Below are 7,500 nucleotides of genomic sequence, written 5' to 3'. Positions count from 1 at the left end.
TTGTCTTTATTTAGTTAAGAGACACCCCCTTGACGATTGTGAGTAATCCTCTCTCTCTCTTCTGTTTATGATAGGAGACTCAGAAAGAAAAAAACAAGAAAACGCTGTCAGTGGGAGTCTGTGCTAAGGTGAAAGGGTATTCCTAACCAATTTTGAAACAATTCAACTTGACTCGTTTTTGTGATGACACACTATCAGTATTACTTTTTATCGACCTTTATGTCAATCACATGGCAAGCCCCTCTACATTTCTGGGAGGACATACTAACGCACTCTACGGTTTTAAGCCTCTTATCCAATGAATATATGGGGAGGGAAAGATCTCGTTTGCGCGTTATATGTAGTTCATGCCGGAGTTATAGCGCAGTTGCCATTTAGATGCCCAAGATATATCAGATTGTACATCAGATTTACATCAAGTTGTAGGGCTTCAGTGTCCCTTGTGTGACAGCTGTCTGTATATTTTTGTGTCATCTGCAAACATTCTCAAAGAAGAGGAGATATTAGAAGATTTAATTATCATTATAACATAACTTGGAGAAAACGCGCGTTCTGATTGGCCAATTGGTCATTTACCATTTGCCCATGGGTGCACGGTCGCTGATGACAGCTGACGTGCGATCTAACTTTCCGAGATTGTGGAAAGAAGAAAATGCCGTCACTAGCGCATCAGTGCTATAATTTTCCAAGACATATTTTCCTCCTCTTAGAATAGGGGTGAACCTCTACAGAGTTCAAAACAGAAAGATATAGCCTTAAAGATTAATCAGCAGTGGAAAAGGAGGATTTAAGGACTTAAAGCGACGGAAGAGCATTTCGTGTTTGTACTGCTCAAAACTTTATGAGACCAGGGAAGATACTACAGGCAGGTAAATAGTGTTTTGGAATGTCGATTTTCTTTTTGATTTATTTCATCAGCCGTTTGAGTTGAAATATTTTGGATTGGAAAAGTCGCGCTGTTTGTGATAGCTTCATCGCTTTCAACAGAGGCGAAGCATGTAAAAAGACAGCGTGTTTGTGTCGACGCTCGCAAGAAAATCGAAATATTTTCTCTCCTAAGAGCAAATTATTGTTGATTCCAATAAAATTTTTGACTGGGAAAACTGGTTTGTTGATCATTTTGTCTTGTTAATTCATAGTTGTCTTTAGAAAGCAAAGTTGTGTTGACATCGACTATTGACCAAACTTGATTTAAGCAAATACACGCGAAACACGCAGGAGTGGTGTTAACAATCATGTTATAAAACAAATGGTAAACGGGTCAGCGTGCACTATTGAGTTATGGTGCACTTGGGAGTTTGCTAAGCACAAAAGAAGCTAGAGTGGCTCTCGGCTATCGCCTCGAGCGACTCTTACGCTTCTCTCGTGCTTAGCAACCTCCCGCGTGCACCATAACTCAATAGTGCACGCTGAGCCGTTTACCATTTGTTAATTAGCATATATAAGAAACAAAATAATTAAATCTGGCCCAAGATCGTACCCTGTGGCACCCCCGACATTACCGAAGACCGAGATGAGTAAGTTCCTCGAACAGCAACGTGTTGTTTGCGGTCAGTCAAAAAGCATTTGAACCAACGGAGTAGTGGACCTTCCATTCCGTAGCATTTTAATTTCAGCAACAGCCGTTCGTGAGGTACGGAGTGGAACGCTTTTGAGAAATCTGAGAATATAACAGTTGGTCTTGATTTATTTCTTGATAAATCCCAGTAATTAAAACAACACAGCAACTGAGTTAGGGTTGGTTTTTCTTCAAGGAAACCGAATTGGTTGAGTTAAATAATTCTGGTTCTGCCAGAAGTTTACTACACGATCGTTGACATTTTCTCGCTAACTTTATAATTACCTGCGATGGAGGCGAGTGAAGTTTGACGTTAGTTTTCTCTGCAATCTCTTGTACCCTTCTTGTGGACAGGAACAATTTTAGCTATTTTCCAGGCGTACGGTACTTCTCCAGCTAGAAATGATCTATTTAAAAGTAAACGAAAGGACTCAGTGATTTCAATCGCGCATTCTTTTAATACTCGTGGCGGGAGGTGGTCAGGCCCCAGAGACTTGTAAAGATTTCGGTTTCTCAAAAGGTGGGAAACCTCATTTGCGTTACAAAAGATAGTTGACAATTTAGAATCCACAACATCAGCATACGTAGGGCAATTTTCTCAACCTTCTAACATAAACACAGTTGAGAAATAGGAATTCATACTTTCTGTGATTTCCAACTCGTCAGTCAGGGTAACGTCATCCGCTTAAATTGTTCAGAAAATGAAATGGAACATTGCTAAGGCGAAACCTCGAAGTGTTTTCGCACTGTGCAATTACATTACCAAACTCTACTTGTTACGTAATATAATACTCATGTAACACATCCAGGACGTAATTCAATGTTCAGTTGTTCTTCAATGCCCCTGGGGAAGAGGGGGAAATAAAGGGGCAGGGATGCTTCTCGGAAATTTTATATAAACCCATAAAGAAGACCAATCTGAGCTATGCCCAAGTTTTTTGTTACCACTAAAAGAGACAAAAATTTAAAACCTATTAGCTGAGCTCCGCGCGCGGAACACCATAGTTAAGAAAATATGGTAACCCATCGATGCAAGAAATTTTGGTATTATAGCCATGACATCATCGATTCAAGTCAAGCATCGGAGGGATATGCACTTGAAGCTCAGTGTTTATTTTTAATTTGTTTAGAACTGCCTTTATTTCTGTATTGCAATTTTTGGCATATCTTTAGAAGTTCTGATAAGGTTGCATGATGCTTGGAGGACCTATGACTAGAACAGAAATGAAAGGATAGAGAGAGAACGACAACACCAAAACAGAATACCAGTAAACACTCAAACTTGGTAGAAGAAGTTACTCCACAAGTTCTTTCCTTGGGCACTAAAACATTTGTTATTTTTACTGATGCATATTTTTAAAAAGTGGTTTAATAGTTTTTTCCTTTGTTCAGGAATGAAACTCAAATTTTTATTCTCAACTGGAATTAAATAACAATTCTGTACTCTCTTGGACATAAGGAAATGATTGATTTGTTTATTTGCTCCAAAATGTGAGCGAACTAGTGCTTTTTTAATTCGTTTACCCAACTGTTTTTCGATCTGCCTCAAAAGTGACAAGAAAATTGCCCCCTTATGTTATGAACACGTAATCGCAATGAGTTCTCGAAAAATTAGGGAGAGATCTCCATAGCTTGTGTTTTCAGAAGTTCGTTTAAAGCACCTAAAGGTAATTTGTTGGAACGGATCTTGTTTGAAGTTTCATTGTCCTTTCTTGGTTGCATTGCCGTATTTTGCCGATTCTTGTTCCAGGTCAAACTGGCATGTTTCAATGAAATACATCAAAATGTGAATGATCTCGTTTTCAGAGATAAAGTGGAATAAAGAACATCAGTAAAACTCTATTTTGACCTTGAACTGACAAAGTTTCCTGACGGTTTCATAATTTTAGCGTGATTCCTATTTGCTGGTAGTTGACTCCGAAATGGCCTTTCTCCATTCCGCTTGCTCGCTAAGGGTGTTCTTGTTTTCTTTTAAAACTCATGCGATTCAAGAAAATTCATTGCCTAACTGGTGAATTCCATAGTAAATTTTACTCGAAAAACCGTACATTGCACTCATCACTTCATGATTCATGCAATGTCGGTTTTTTCGCGTGAAATTTACCGTGGAATTCACTAGTTAGGCAATGAGTTTTTCTATAGAAGACAGCAAAGAAAGTAATTTAATTAATTAAGCAGTTGCCGGAAACAACAAAACGAGGACAATTCGAAAACATTTTATTTTCACGAATCCTACAGGCAGTAAGAATAAATAACCAGGCCGGGGAGCTCCGCTTTTAGCCTTGGCTAAATCTATATAATTATTAAATGTATATTTTTATATTTCTTCGTGTGCAACCCTAAACAAGACCGTAACTGCTATATGTGATGGCGTTTTGCCAAGAACACCCTAAATGAGACCAAAATCCGAAATTTACACCCCTAACCGAGATAAGCATCCCTGCCCCTTTCATATGCAGGTCCACTGTCCCGGACTTCAACTGGTGTCCAACATATAGTTCGTGGTTTCTTTAAGCGATATTTTCAGCCGTAGAATACTCAGACTGTTAAAAAAAAAAAGTGCGGTAATTCAAAGTATTTGCTAAAGGCATCACACAAGCAGGCTGTGAAGACCTTATTTAAAGCATTCTCAAGCACATGTCACCAGCAAAGTGTCTATTTGTTCCCCGTGAAGAAAATGCAAACTTGTCACAATTTATGATCCCGCCACCGTTCAAGATGGATACGACTGGTGATTTGTTGAAAAGTTATGAATGACTGTCAGCGCAATCTCACAGACCCATAGCCGAGGATTAGACATGACTTGTAAAATTTAGGAGTGATATATTTATGCCACTGCAGTCTTCCAGTTACGCAGTCGATGATTATGCATGACTAGATAAAGTGAAACAGATACAAGTGGCTGCCACTGCAGTTCAACAGTAACACAATGGAGGATTAGAATACATTCTGAATGGATCATCTTAACGCGAGCGGATCACAAACAACTGCCTCCACGGTCCTGCAGTCCCGCGGGCAATTATTAGACATGATTTACAGTGTCTCAAACCTTTAACTTATAGGTAGCTATTTAAAATATACCTTTATCTGAGCCAAATGAGCTCTAAAATTCCATCTTTTAAAGTGAGTCGTTAGGCTTAGAAACCAAGAACTATGGTTAATGTCAAAGGAACTTTATTTAAGTGTCTAGTTGTTCTAGCGCTGGAGCGCTAATTGGAGACACTGTAAATTGGAATGAACAATGAAAGTAAATCAAGTCAAATGTTGGTTTTTGAGGAGAGGGGAAACCGGAGTGCCCGGAGAAAACCTCTCGGTGCAGAGTAGAGAACCAACAAACTCAACCCACATATGACGCCGAGTCCGGGAATCGAACCCGGGCCACATTGGTGGGAGGCGAGTGCTCTCACCACTGCGCCATCCCTGCACCCCAATACATGTAAGTGTAAAGAAACCTTGTACACTGTAGGCACCTGGTATTATTGCAGAATCCCAAACCCCTTAACTGAGGACTTGCCATGTAAAATATGCCCTTATCACATAAATGACTAACTGCATGAGTGCGGGTCGGACTGCAGTGCAAACAAGTGGACTATTTTGGGTAGCGTCATTAATAATTCAAATTAGATGACTGTAAGGCTACAGTAATGCAGTAGCAGACCACTGGTTATTGTAGACTCACCTTTGAATTCTTGGATTTTTCTCTATTCAAGCTTATAGAGGATATTACATGGCCGCGCTGGAATACGAATTTTTCCCTGAGTGCTGATAGTATCTGTATTAAAGCTTTCCTGTTTCAGTGTATTATTTTTAATTTACCAATCACATTGCTTTAACGATCACGTGTGTTTGATAAGTTGCTCTTCCAGACATATAATATCAGTGGCAAGCTTAGGGACCGGTGTTTTATTTGAGGAAGGGGGGGGGGGGGGGGGGGTAACTCGCTATTTTCTTTGAATAGTTCGGTGAGTTTTATTTAAGTTGTATTAAAACTGTTTCTGTGGTTGAGAGCAGGTCATCTTATATCATCTGCAGATTCAAAGGGGGGCCACAGTATGTTATGCAGTGGCAAGAACAGGACCAAGGGAAATTATGTATAGGAAAATTAAAATGCACCAGCCTACTTCCCCCCCCCCTCCCCCTCTAATAAATGACCAGTCCCTTAGATTTTCTGTTTTGTGATCAGAGTTGTATTATTGACAGATTCAGTTTGGTTATTTATAGAGTACAAGCGGTAACCGATGTGTTGGTTTACCTTTCTCCGATTCGCGAGCTGCTCAAGATTAGCGTGTGACAACGCCCTCCCTGTTTTGTTACAGCAGTTGTTTTTGTAGATATTTAAAACGTTTTACTATCCCTTCGTCAGTGTTATTTTAGGTTTGTTGTAGAACATATTTAACGAAACTTACAGTTTTCTCTAGTTGCATGATATTAATCCACGTTTTCATGTCAGGTGCTTGCAGTGGCACTCCCACGAACGTTGCCAAATTGTACCTTACAATCTCAAGTCACTCAAGGTAAGTGACCCAACACGCCAGAGCTTATCCCCGGTTTCAGTAGAATGAAGCGACTAGGTATATTTCTACTTCCCCCTGGATGGGATGCTAGTCCATCGCAGGGTTACTCAAACTGTTACTTAAATTGTATAGTTTGTTAATCGTGTATTTTCCATGTTTGTCTTTTGTCGCATTTGGTAGAGTTTTACACAGACTTAGTAGGAACGTAACTACGATTGGATTCCATACTATTTATTGGTTGATTCTTGATTTTCTCGTCTTTGTATTCCAGCATCTTTTATTAATAATTAGTTTATTCACCGCGTTGCATTCAGTTTACGTTCGATTATCATCAATTAAATCATCGTCAATCACAGCTGGTTTCTTTGATACCTGCCTTTAATTGATCAGTAAAATCAATTCCTGCGCGCTAAGTTTTCGCCATAACAGTTGTTTGGCATGTGACAGTTTGACCCTTCAACAGTCGCCCTTGAGCCCGCTCCTTCAGTTTCTCTCACTCATTCCCTGTCCTCACCCATAAGAGGTACTATCAGTTTGACATGATATCATATCCCCAATTGGCCATGTAACGTTAGTTTTATTACATAGATATTGATGAAATGCCCAGATTAAAAACAACTTGTTTTGTTCATTTTCGAAACAGTAAAAAAGTTGTCACCAAACGCTAAAACACGTATGTTGTGTAACATGAAACAAGATATGAAAGTTATGAAAAACAAATCATGATCATGCCAAATTGTGCAAAAAAATGTTTATGTATTAGAGAAGAACGGTGTTACAGCGCAAGAGTATCTTACAATGAAGGGAAAGCTCGCGTTTTATTGGATAATCATTTTAGTTACCATGACGACACCCATATCCTTACATGTGAAGGATAAAAATGACATATATGTACACTGCGCGAGGGTAAGGTAATGACTTTTTTATGACTTTAGGATAATCCTAGTATTTCATGAGAATAAAGTCTTTTTTGAGTATCTTTTCTTTACCAAGCCATAGATGCATGTATAATGGGCTTAACGAAGGCATATTTGAGCCATGCATTGGGGCCTGTATATGGAAGTTTGAGCAACTTCACCTATATTTTAAAGGACGTGCAAGCACCGGGACACACAACATCAACCTCAAATTCGCCACCTCTTTGTTTTAGTAATAAATAACCTCTGGCAAGACAAAGAGTTCAATAAAGAGGGTATGCCTTTGGAAATGCAGACTACACGCCAAAGAATAATTTTTAATACAAGAGATACCTGAGCTCAGCTGCTTGGGGCAACTAGGGTTGGTACAGTCCACGGTGCTGCTTGTCAAACGATCAAATTCCAAACCAAAAGAAACGATTCTCACAAAGACAAGTGGTCGTTGCAAGTGCAACTGACAGTAGTACTAATAATACACTAGCAGGTAATTTAGCCTTCAAAGTTGATGAAT

At 39.3% G+C, this 7,500-nt stretch overlaps 1 long non-coding RNA gene across 2 annotated transcripts in view; it reads left to right on the top strand.

The window, feature by feature from the left end:
• Nucleotides 1-835, top strand: part of LOC138028894 (uncharacterized) — a 9,924-nt gene extending 9,089 nt beyond the window's left edge. Inside the window, exons 3-4 of one of the 2 annotated variants that reach the window (XR_011127763.1) lie at nucleotides 75-128; nucleotides 711-835. This is a non-coding gene — a long non-coding RNA (uncharacterized lncRNA). The remainder of the gene's footprint in view (nucleotides 1-74; nucleotides 129-710) is intronic. The other variant, XR_011127762.1, reaches the window with a different exon arrangement.
• Nucleotides 836-7,500: the final 6,665 nt, after the last annotated feature.

The sequence above is a fragment of the Montipora capricornis genome, chromosome 13 (assembly GCF_036669925.1).
Source record: "Montipora capricornis isolate CH-2021 chromosome 13, ASM3666992v2, whole genome shotgun sequence".
Classification (NCBI taxonomy): domain Eukaryota; kingdom Metazoa; phylum Cnidaria; class Anthozoa; order Scleractinia; family Acroporidae; genus Montipora; species Montipora capricornis.
This window is presented reverse-complemented; position numbering and strand designations above follow the sequence as displayed.